Below are 13,670 nucleotides of genomic sequence, written 5' to 3' on the forward strand. Positions count from 1 at the left end.
GCTGGGGAACAGTCCTGTCTGGTGATCATTGCATGGTGTCCATTCATCCCTTGTCATAGCATCTATTCAGTCTGTACCAAGCCTCAGGGCATCCCTGCCTACATCAGATATGTGTAGGCTTGATTAAATGTGTGTGAGGGTGATGGGGTATACGTGAGAGGGTGCATGTGGGGTGTGAGTGCGAGGGGTGGATGTGAGTGCATGAGAGAGAGCTTGTGTATGAGAGAGGGTCTGCATGGGTATGTGAGTATGTAGGAGTGTGTGAGTGAGTGAGTGAGAGAGAGAGAGAGGCAATGCTGAATGGCTGAGCAGAAGCTGATAGCCAAATTCGGTACCCATGAGAATGGCCTCAACTGGGACCTTGGGTTCATGTCTCACTACAGGTGACCCCACTGCAATATACACTCTCTCACACACACACATTCCTACATTTTAACACACCCACGCAGACCCTCTCTCATACACAAGCTCTCTCTCATATACGCACACACACACCTCCCGCACTCACACCCCCACACATACCGTCTCCCAAGCACATACCCCTTCACACTCACAAATACACTTAACCAACCCTACACACACACACATACACACACACTCCATCACATGCATTCACACTCACACGCACACACTCACTCTGTCTCTCCTACACACGCATGCTTATAAAGTTATGGGGTGAATTTGTTTTTGCAGAATTACATTTTATTTTGCTCAAAAACTGTATGAAACCATGGAAAACTTTGTTAATTGCACTTTAGAAATAGAACCAGTCTAATTCAAAATCAGGACACAGACAGATCTCACACCTTAATGCATTGTCTAAGCTGAGATGGCACCTATTGTAAGAAAAGATAGACTTTTCTGGAGAATGTAATTTAAAATAAGTTCTGGGATTTACATATCAAAGAACAGAAACCAACACATCCTATTCTAAAAGATGAAAGATTTGATCAAATATTAATGTATCATCATATCTCTGTAACACTGTACTCATTTGGCTATAAATTCTGTGTCTTATTATCTTATTCTCCACAACCACCTGAGGAAGAAGCAGGGCTTTGAAAGCTAGTGTTTCTAAATAAGCCTGTTGGACTACAACCTGATATTGTGTGATTTTCAAGATTGGGGACAGACAGACTCTAAACTCACTTTCAATACATTGTCTGAGCTGAGATACCACCTTTTTTTATCGAACCTTAAGTTATCTCGAGAATGTAGCTTAAAAGAAGTTTTGGGATTTGCGTGTTAATGAACTGAAACCTCCATTCTAAAAGATGAAAGACTCAACAGCAATCTAGGTTTGTTCAATATATTTGGAGAAAGTGAGGACTGCAGATGTTGGAGATCAGAGCTGAAAATGTGTTGCTGGAAAAACGCAGCAGGTCAGAAAAGCGCAGAAGATTTTAACCTACTGCAAATCCTCTTACAAGGATGCCTTCCTTGAAGAAGCTCTCTTCCTCCCTCTACAAGAAGGGCTCATGCCCAAAACGTCGATTCTCCTGCTCCTTGGATGCTGCCTGACCTGCTGCGCTTTTCCAGCAACACATTTTCAGCTTTGTTCAATATATTGTTCTAATTGCATGACATTATGATCTTTTGCTATAAATTCTGTGTCTTATGATCCTGCCCCACTAGTTACTTGATGAAGGAGCAGGACTCTGAAAGCAAGTACTTCCAAAATAACCTGTTGAACAATATCCTGGTGTTGTGTGATTTTTAACTTCATTAATATACGCATTGAAAGATTGAGTAAAAAAAAATCCCCCAAAATACTGGGTAAGACCCTGGACTCTTCTAACATTTAAAATACTGAACAAAAGCCTGAACTCTGGCTGCAACAAATATACACAGAGCCAGAATGATTTCAGTCTGGGATTGTTGTTCAGTCTGGAATTCCAATTTACACTTCCACTCTCGGAGAACAATCAACCAAATCTAACATTCTGGATTGAAATTAATTCTTACACCTTGGGCTACACAGCACAGACAGTATGGACCCTTCACAGATACCAAACATCATTCAAATATATTCACACATATTCTTAACTATCGGGAAACAAACTGACTTCAGAAGGAAACACCAGAAACACAATGAACACAAATTTGAGGGTAGACAACAGGGCAATCAGTCTGTATTACTGCTAGCCCTGATCTCACTTGAGACAGAACCTTTTTCAACAACAAGCTTCTGCACAAGTAGTTTCCCCACAGGCTTACAGCCCCAACAAGCACCTTCGGAACCAAAACCCATAGAGGCCAAACAGAGAAACTGAATCGGGAAGCCAAACTGAGAACATCATTGGAACAAAGGACATCTGAGAAGGAGGAAGCCAGCTAAGTGCTATCTGAACAAGAACTTCCAGACATGGGCCTGTTCCATACCATAAGAACTGACAGCAAGAGCCTCAGCAACCAACTTTAAAACTTTTGTTTTCCTTGACAGTGAGTGAAACTCCTGAGACCCTAAAGTTCCGAACTAGCTAGCAGGCAAGGAAAGGTGGGTGACGACAGTGCATGGGACCCTAAAGTTAGGAAGCCTGATTAGTTTCTGTGATTAAAACTGCTGTTTAGGTTCTAATAGTGTTTAATCTGTGTTTAATTTAATAGTGTATTGAATTGCTGTCGTCTGTATAATTGATAGTGTTAATTTCACTGTTTATCGCATTTACCTTTATTTCATATATTGTACTTACCTTTTTGTATTTCAATAAATGCAGAGATTCTTTTGCCCTGACGCACCTTTCCAACACGTTCTTCATTTTACATTCCCTAAGTAAGTCCAGTGTCAGAACCAGTGAGCTGGGGGTGATTCGAACCACTTAAAATCAGCAAATTACTGCATGCAACCCAGAACCCAACAGCATGGTTCACATGATCCTTAGATATGAATTAATGCAAACCAATAAAAAGCACTTGGTGCCTCCTACTTCATTAATGTTATCAATTACCTGATTTGGAGATGCTGGTGTTGGACTGGGGTGTACAAAGTTAAAAATCACACAACACCAGGTTATGGTCCAACAGGGTTTATTTGGAAACGCTAACTTTTGGAGAACTGCTCCTTCATCAGGTGGTTGTCACCTGATGATGTAGTAGCGCTCCGAAAGCTAGTGTTTCCAAATAAATTTGTTGAACTATAACCTGGTATTGTGTGATTTTTTAAATCAGTTACCTGGTCCTAGTGAAGAGTGCAACTATGGCATGGTGAATGATTCAACCTCCCTAATGTGCTTCCATCCATCAAATCCTATGCAGGAGCCTGAGTTCTCCTTACATCTAAACAGCCTGTAATGAGATTCATGGAGAACTATGTCTTGCTCACGTTAGAAATAAAATTGTATCACAATAATTTACAAGGCTTTATGAATCCAAAAATAAGTGACCTGTGAATCTCAAGTGTAGCTAGGTGCTATTCTTAAATTTCTTCCATGTGTTTGATGCAAGGTTTGATGCTGTGCAAAAGGTAAACTGCTGACAATGCTTCCTTCTGCTGAGGGATGATTTGACTGTCATCCTCTGGCTGCCTAATGCCTGGGGAACCCAGTACATGAAGAATCTCCTGCATATGCAGGCATTTCCTCCATCATCACAGTTGGGAGGGTATGAGTAACAGAGACATTGATGAACTACAGTTCAGACCAGGATTACTTTCGGAGGAGCTTCTAGATACTTCTGACATTCAAGGTACATCCTGATTATCTAGAATGTTTGAGAACCTGCTTGTTGTTCCAGATCCTCTTGCCAAGTCATTGGTGCTTGAATCTCAAGAAGTTGGCAATGGCATAAAGGTCTGTATACATTTCTAGCACCCACTAGAATGGTTTGCTTAATGCTGGTCTTCACAAAGTTTGTCAATCTCACCATAGAAGAGGCCAAGTACCCACACAACAGAGACATGTCAGAACACATAGCCTTGATGGACTCTTCTATCATCTGGGCATGGGTGTACCTAGGCTTTGGGATCTCTGACAGAGTTTGCCTCACATCTTGATATATCTCAGCATCTGTCACCTGGCTGACAATTCAAAGACATATCATCAGCATCATTGAGTCCTCCAGCACACCTCCAATCATCAGTGACTTAAACAGTCCTAGCCTTTGCCAACTGCCCTAGTGAGTCATGTTGTTATTCAGATGAGAGTTACAAAAGAGTTACAATAAGAGTTTCAACATGAGAGTTACTGTGACGGTGGAAAAATCAGGGAAGCATGTGACAATGCATCTCCCTCCTTCTCAGAGATAGTTTTCTGTCCTTTGATTCTACAACTGGCTGTTCTTGCCTTAGACCTGTGAGAGATTACACTTCAAAATTAATTTATTTGTGATTAATCACTCTAAGGTGCCCTGAGGTGATGAAAGACATTATATAATTGCAAGTTCTTTAATTCCAATTTTGAAGGATGAAGTGGGCGACTTTATTAAATGAATATTTTATATTCGTCCTAAATCTTTTTTCGAAATGTTGGTGGAAATTAGATTACAAATATACAAAACAGGAGTAGGAGTAGGCAATTCGGCTCTTCTACTTTGCTCTATTATGCAACATGATCTTGGTTAATTACCTAACTGATTCCTTAGATTCTTGAAACGTTCAAAAAGATTGGAAAACTAACTATAGGCCAGTTAGTTTAACATTTGATGTTGGTAAAATGTTAAATGATCAAACAGAGTCTGCACGGCTTCATGAAGAGAAAATTGTGCAAATGCTTGCAACTTTCACCAAAAACTGGATGGCTCCTGACAAATTTACTAAAACATTTTTAGGAGATAACAAGCAGTATAGATTAAGGGGAAGTAATGGTTGTAACATATTTTGATTTTTAGAAGAAATTTGATAAGGTACTACACAATGCTTAATAAGACAAGAGCCCATGGTATTGGAGGTAATATTTTAGAATGAATACAGATTTGACTAACTAAAAGAAGTCAGAGAGTTAGGCTAAAATACATCTTCCAGATAGCAGTCTGTAACGAATGGATTACCACAGGAATCAGTGCTGGAGCCACTATTATTTATAATATATATTGATAACACCGATAAGGAATGTGAATGTACTATAGCCAAGTTTGTGGATGACACAAAAGTGGATGGGAAGGCAAGTGGTAAGGATGATATAAAGAGCCTGCAGTGGGACAAATACTGTCTACATGAACAGCAAAAACTGGGTAGATAGAATCTAATATGAGGTTTTGAACTTTGGCAGGAAGGATAAAAAAGCTGAATATTTTGTAAATAGAGAAAGACTGCAGAAAGTTATTGCACGTTATTACAATTATACAAGTAAAATTATACAATACACTGGTCAGATGACAGTTGAAATATAGTTTGGGCCCCTTATCTGAGGAAGGATGTACTGGAATTGGAGGCAGTCTAGCAAAGGTACACTAGACTGAGACCGGATATAGAAGGAATATCTTATGAGGACAGGTTGAGTAGATTGAGCCTGTATTCATTTGAATTTAGAAGAATGAGAGACAACTTATTGGAACATACAAGATTCTTAGGGGACATGACAAGGTAGATGCAGAAAGCTTGTTTTCCCTTGTGGCAGTGTCTAGAAGCAGAAAGCATAATCTTTAAGGAATTTAAGACAGAGATGAGGAGACTCTTTTCTCAGATGGTAGTGAATCTGTGGAATTCTTTATCACGGAGGACTATTGAGGCTGGGTCATTAAGTATTTTCAAGACTAATATGGACAGATTTTTAAACAGCAAGGGGATCAAGAGTTATAGGATAAAGACAGGAGAATACAGTTAAGGATTATCATTGGTCATGATCTCACTGAATGGCAGAACAGACTTGATGAACTAAGTTGCTGACTTCTGCCATTATATTTTATGGTCTTCTTATGGTCTTATGGTCTTAGTATCATGCTCCTTAACTTTACAGATCATCTGTGATGATACCAGATATGTGACACATACATTAGCTCTGACTAATTTCATTATGTGAATGATCTTAGCCAGCAACTCCCCAAATCAATGTCATAGTGAATGTCCAAAACGAAACGTAGGGATTATTCTGACGCCTGAGTAACTCTCAATATCATGACCCAATGTGGATCTCAATCCTTGTGGGAAGGTGACAGGACTCCAACAGTAGTCTATTGGCAATGCCCAATTAAAAGGTCATACACAGCATTGCCATCCAATTAAGGATGGCAGATTGTTTTCTGATCAGTCTGCAGCCTCAATATCACCACCAATAAATGTGGCAGCAGCTGAGATGCAAGGGAAAGAAGCTGCAAAAAGGTTATGAGAGGGGTAACTCCTCCATATGCAGTTCCTGGAGCATGGAGGCTGCTATTGATGGAGGAGCTCTTCTGTAGTATATGGAACCTCCAAAGACCACCTCTGTGTAACTGGCAGCTTTCCACTTAGTGAGGCGATGGAGGAGGAGACCATACTACATAAGAAAATTGGCAGCAGTCCTGCAAAATGGTCGTCAATTAGTTTTTGAATTATGTAATTTGGCCACCTGCCTCCAGTAAGCAGGCAGAACATCACACCTGCTCCTTTTCCTGAATTTATTCCCCAACAGCAAAAACACATTGGACTTCCATACTTTTGCCTCTTGCTGCTATTTTCCCCTCCAATCTACTGTCGTAGCATCTGCCCATGATTTTTCTTTCAGAGAAGTGCTCCAGTAATATTTTTTTTTCTCAAACCATGAAAAAACAGTTGGTGAATGAATCCATATTCATCCCACTCAGTAATGAAAGTTTATAATCAAAACAGAGCAAATATTTAAACTGAATTTATCTGATACCAGATGGACTCCCATATGCCTTATCAAGAGAGCAACTGAAAATCTTCTCACAGATGTTTTTCGGTGTGGCAATCCTGTCACATCTGCCAAATATCCTGATAAAGGTAATGAAGTAGGAAACCAACTATTTTAGTGCAGTTCTTTATTCATGGCTAGGTGATTTATGCATAAAAGATAAATTTATCATTAAATCCAATAAAAATGTATTTTCCATCTGAAGAAATGAATGAGAATCAGTATTTTATCGACTGTACTTAGAATTTAGAAAAACTTTTTTCATAAGATGTAACAATAAAGAAAAGCACATTTTATTTGACTGAAGTTAACATTAACTGGACAGAAAGAGTCTCAAAGCAAATCTGTGGACTTGCCTTCCTGGTAACACTGAAGTTCTAATGTTTGTAGTTTCACAAATCCTGCCTTCACTAAAATAATGCAGGTTCCTACATTTCATTTGCTGTTGCACTTCCCAATATCTAGCTGCAGGGTTATTCAATGTAGAAGTCAACTGAAATTCCTCAGTTCTCAGGTCCAAGACTGGTGAGCTGCATCAGGAGTGGTCACACCCAAGGTAGTTGTGTGGGAACTTAGAAGAGTGGGCTAAAAAGTATAGGCTGTTGTTTGATATTAAGAAGTCTAACGACATGAAGTCCAGGAAATATAAGAAAAAAGTCAAAATATGAAATAAATGGAGACAGAATGCAGGAAATGACTAATGGTGAGTGATCTACGAGGTTTGGGAAAACCAAACCATCAGCATAATGTGTGGTAGTGGTGAAAAAATAAGACATTTAATCATTAGCACAAGCTCACATTCAAAGACATCATGAACAAGCTAAGATGAAACAAGTTAAATACAAGTTCCTAACTTCATTATAGCCTTGGTCCAACCTGGATAAAAGAGCTGAGTTCTAGGGGTGAGATGACAATGACAGGCCTTGACATCAAAGCCCCCTTTTAATTGACTGGGGCATCAAAGAGCCTTAGCAAAACTGGAATCAATGGGTATCAGAGCCAAACTCTTCACTGGTTGAAGTCACATCTGGTACATTGGAAGACAGTTGGGGTTGTTGGAGATCTGTCATCTCAGCTCTAGGATATCTCTCCAGGAGTCCCTCAGGGCAGTGTCCTAGGCCCAACTAACTTCAGCTACTTTATCAATGACCTTTCCTCCATCATTAGGTTGGAAATAGGGATGTTGGCCAATGATTGCACTATGTTCAGCACTATTTGCAATTCCTCAGATAGTGAAGAAGTCCATGTTCAAGTGGAGCATGGTCTTGACAATATCTAGGCCTGGGCTCACAAGCAGCAAGAAACATTAACATCACACAAATGCCAGGCAATTACCATCTCCAATAAGAGAAAATCTAACTATCACAGCATGATATTGAAGTGTCATCACTGAATCCTCCACTTTTGATATCTTGGGGGTTACCATTCACCAAAACGTCAACTGGACTTACCACATAAATATAGTGGTGAGTGGAGCAGGTCAGAGTCATAGAGTCATAGAGATGTACAGCATGGAAACAGACCCTTCGTTTCAACCCATCCATGCTGACCAGATATCCCAACCTAATCTAGTCCCACTGCCAGCACCCGGCCCATATCCCTCCAAACCCTTCCTATTCATAGACCCATCCAAATGCCTCTTAAATGTTGCAATTGTACCAGCCTCCACCACTTCCTCTGGCATCTCATTCCATACCCGTATCACCCTCTGCGTGAAAAAGTTGCCCCTTAGGTCTCTTTTATATCTTTCTCCTCTCACCCTAAACCTATGCCCGCTAGTTCTGTACTCCCCGACCCCAGGGAAAAGACTTTGCCTATTTACCCTATCCATGCCCCTCATAATTTTGTAAACTTCTATAAGGTCACCCCTCAGCCTCCGACACTCCAGGGCTAGGAATACTGTGGTGAGTTACTCACCTCCTGACTCTCTAAAGCCTTTAAACCATCTACAAGTCACAAGTCAGGAGTATGATGGGATACTCCCCATTTGTCTGGATGAGTTCGGCTCCAATAACAGCAAAGAATCTTGACAAAGCAGTCCTCTTGACTGGCACCATAACCACAAGCATCCACTTCCTTCACCACTGATGTTCAGAAGCAACATTGCATACTAAATATAAGATGCACTACAGAAATTCATCAAACATCCTGAGTCAGCACCTTTTAAAACCAAAATACTTCCATCTAGAAGGACAACAGCAACAGATATAATAGGAACACCATGACCTTCAAGTTCCCTTCCAAGCCACGCACCAACCTTACTTGGAAATATATCCCCGTTCCTTCACATTTGCCGGATGAAAATCCTGGAATTCCCTCCCTAATGGTATTGTGGTTCAATGTACAGCTTGTGGATAGCAACAGTTCAAAAATCAGCTCACCACCACCTACTCAAAGGCAACTTGGGGTGGGCAATAAATGCTGGTCAGCAAGTGATGCCCAGGTCTCATGAGTCAATAAAAAAATACAAATACGATAAACTGCGGTGAATGCAGGAAATAGTCTGCACTGTGATAAAGAATGCAGTGGGAGATGTATATTAGAAAGGAGAGGAATTACATTCCTGAAAAGAAGAACAACAAAGTAGAACAGCGGAGTGTGCAGTAATGGAGTTCTCCGATCCTGTAAAGACTGAAGGCAAAATATTGTGTACTCTCCCATCCTAGCTGTAAGCCTGGTAAAACTAGCCAGATCAAGTATTTCTTAAATGTGTCAATGTTGCCCGATTCAACCTGTCCATATGGTAGCAAGTTTCACATTCTCAGCACTTTGTGTAAAATAATTTCTTCCAAATAATTTGGTGTGTTCCTGCTAGTTTATATTCATGCTTCCTTTGTCCATACTCACTCACAAAAGTAAACAGTTTTTCTGTGTCTATCCTCTCAAGATCCTTATAACTAACTCACCTAGATTACAATGTTTCAATAGTCAGGAACAGATAGTTGAGTTTCACTTGATACAGTATAATGATTGTACAGAGGTTGTGAAACCATTAGTGAAATTATTCAGCTTTTTAAAAAGTGACTGTGGTTACAGTAAAGTCCTGATGTTTTAAAACTCTATTTGGTTATCCAGATTACCTTGGAAAAATATACTTCACACACAATGTTGGAATTAGACTAGACTGTTTGTATTACCATAACAGCATAAAATATAGGAGCAGAAGTAATTGATTCAGTGCATATGCTCCACAATTGAACAAGATCTGACAATTCTCATCTCCAATTTCTTGCCTTTTCCCTATAATGGTTGATTACTTGACGGATGAAAAATCTATCTCAACCTTAAATAAAGGTAACCACCCAGCCTTGACAGACCTTTGTGATAATGAATTCCACTGATTTACTAGCGTCTCCAATCTGTGTCTTATATAGGTGACCTCTTATTCTGACATTATGCTTTCTGGTCCAATACTCTCCAGCATGTGGAATAACCTCCCCACATCTACCAAATCATGTCCCTAAGAAGGCTGCCTCTCATTCTTTTAAACTCCAATGAATAAAAGCCCAGTCTGGTCATGTGAAAATTCCTCCTTACTCAGGATCAATTTCGTGAATGTTCTCTGAACTGCCACTAATGCCAATGTATCTTTCCTTAGATAAGGGGCCAAAACTATTCTTAGTATTCATGCTGTGTTCTAACTAAAGCCTTGTATTATGTTAGCAAGGCCTCTCCATTTTTATACTCCATTCGCTTTGAAGTAAACGCCAAACTTTCATTTGCCTTCCCTATTTGCTGTTGAACATGTATCCTAGCTTTTTGTGATTTATAATTTACAAACCCTTTTGCAATATAGCTTTTTGTGAGCTTTTTCCATTTAAATAATATTCAATTTCTCTTTTCTTCCTTTAAAGGAACAAATTCTGACAAGAAAATGTCTGGATCCACTAGATTAACTCTTGAAGTGAAAGATGACCATGACCCCAAACACAACAGTATGCACCTTATTCTAAAATGAGAGGGAGAGATTTAATCCAAATGCATTTGTGTTCATGTAAAAAGTGATGATCTTTTTTACTTTCATGTTACAATGTATTCAATTTTCTCAAAATTCTTCTACTGAAAGATATGGACTTCCCATCCTGGTCTAATATTGCAAATTAAATGATCATATTTACCCATTGAAAATGAATGGATTTTTTAAAATCAATGCTCCAGCTGGAAAGCATAAACCTACTTGTCTTGGAGGTCATAAATGTATTTGTAAATTATTCACCCAAATCCTCTAGTTATTCTATTGATGAAAGGAAAGGTTACAGAAACTTTACTCTTCATAACGGATGAAATCCTGCCTACTACAGCAAATGTGAGATTTGGATTTATTTCAAAGGACAAAGGGTTGCCAGACTTCAAATGACGTCAATCTAAGGCGGTTGATATACTTTATACTTAGTGCTAAGGTTGAAGCCTTGTTCACTGAGAGTATTAAGAAATAATAGTATTCATGATACAGAAGTAGCATCACAAATGTGATAACTTTTAGTTCTTCATTTAAGCAGACAAAATCATGTGTGCAATCCCAATTGTATGATAGATCATACAAAAGCACGCAAACATTTTATTAGTTTTATTGAATTTCTGAAAATCTGATTAACAGCTAACTTAATTATTTTCCCCAAACTGATACTCTACACATAAATTTAATATGCAAATCCTGTTGATCCAAGTAGAAGAGCAGAAAGGTAAGTGTGTATACTTGGATAAATTTTTCATTACATCGTTCATCTTATATCAGTCTCAATGTTAAACTCTTGAAAAATCACTTCAACCCACTAGAATTGTCATGAAAGAAGGCAGAAATTTCTTTCTTCAGATGTTGTGAATTGGAATTTGTAGTTGTTAATGCTGAAGCAGTGCTTTTGCAGTGTAATGGTAGTGTCTCTACTTATGAACCAGGAAGTCATTTATAAGCACTACCTGCTCCAAAATTGTGTGATAGCATCCTTGAACAGGATGATTAAAAAATACCTATGTGCTGGATGAATAGAAAATTGCCAATATAACATTTTCTTCAAAAAGAGAAGGAAACAGAATAATAGGTAACTATAGACATGTTAGCTTACAATCTGTTCCTGAAAAAATGTTAGTCTATATTAAGAGATGTATTAGGAAAGATTTTGAAATACAGCATTTGATCAAGTAGAGACTACATGGCATCATAAAGGAGAAATCATGCCAGACAAGCAGGACAGGTAAAGGAGAAGTGGTGGATGTAACATATTTGGATAAGGTACCATACATTAGGTTACATTAGGAGTCTGTAGTGTTGGATGTAGCATAGATGGAGGATTGGCTAACCAATAGAAAGCAGAGAGTTGGGATAAGGGGAACATTTTCACGATGGTAACTTGCCATAGAGATCAGTGCTGAGGCCACAATTATTTACATTATATACTAATGATGTGGATGAGGAAAGTGACTGTACTATACCCAAGTTTGTGGATGATACAAAAATATGTGGAAGGCTAGTGGTGAAGATGACATATATGGACGAGGGAATCAGTGCCAAAAACTTGGCACATGGAATATAATGTGAGTTACTAAGATATTATGCACATTTGCAGAAATTTAGAGGAGTTGAATATCATTGAAATGGAGGAAGACTGCAGAAAGTTATAGCACAGTGGGATTTATAAAAAGAAATCACTAAAAGCAGGAAGGTTATCAGCTATGAGGGAAGGCAAATGGTATGCTGGCCTTTATTTCAAAGGGAATAGAGTATAAAAATGGGGTTTCTTGTTTTTCTGTATATTTCCCAGAGGATGGGGAGATGGATGCTTTCAATTTGTCGGCTCTGAATGTTTCTGCCCTGGCATTTACAGCTTTTAACACTGTGCAGCACAATCAAGCAGAAGGCAGAATTTCCTTAACTTAAAAGACTCAATTTCTCCCCTTCCTTACTTCAAAAAGCCCAATATTGTACAGCACAGCTCAAAAATATACAATACTTGATTTTCAAGTTGCAAACCTCGTGTGGTATTTCAATTAGAAAGCAGTCCGACTTCAACTTCAGTTTACAGTGCCAAAAAAAGAAAGATATGGAGTCTGTTACATTAAAACTTCCTGTATAAAGTGTTAAAAATCACACAACACCAGGTTATAGTCCAACAGGTTTATTTGGAAGCACTAGCTTTCGAGACCCTGCCTCTTCAACAGGTAGTTGTGGAACATGACCATATTGCACACAGTTTATAGCAAAAGTTTTAAAGTGTCATGGAGTTATGATATATTAAACAACTTTAGTTAAAAATTACACAACACCAGGTTATAGTTCTTAAGCAAATTTAGATTAAATTTTTCATCTTTTAGAATGGTATATGGTAGTTTAGATTCTTTAATATTTAGTCCCAGAATTACATTCTCAAGATGGCATCAGCTTATCTAATAATAGGTATCATCTCAGCTCAGACAATGCATTAAACGTGTGAAGGTAAAGTCTGTACCAATATTGAATCAATTCTATTTCTAAAGTGGAGCTTATAGAATCTTCATGGATTTATGCAGTTTTTGAGCAAAATAAATGTAATTGTCCACTCTAGTCCAACACTGGCACCTCCAAATCATGTATAAAGTGTTAGAAATTTAGGATAATTTGTTATCACCTTAGAAGCAAATGCAGAAAGGCCAAAATCTATTTATTTATCTATTGATTTATTGATTTATTTTGTTACAAAATACAGTAAAAAGTGTTGTATAGTGTCACCAGTTTCTGGTACCATCTTAAAACACACAAAAAAACCAAAGCATAGAACATAAAGGCATAAAAATAATGAAATAAAGAAAAAGTGCTCAACTTTACAGTCCTTTGTGTTAAGTGCTCTGCCATGGGCCTGGTAGCCAGGTTCAAGTCCTTTTCATCGTGCTGCCCCCACTGGAACAAAAGAC

This window comes from Chiloscyllium plagiosum, chromosome 19 (assembly GCF_004010195.1).
Source record: "Chiloscyllium plagiosum isolate BGI_BamShark_2017 chromosome 19, ASM401019v2, whole genome shotgun sequence".
NCBI lineage: Eukaryota > Metazoa > Chordata > Chondrichthyes > Orectolobiformes > Hemiscylliidae > Chiloscyllium > Chiloscyllium plagiosum.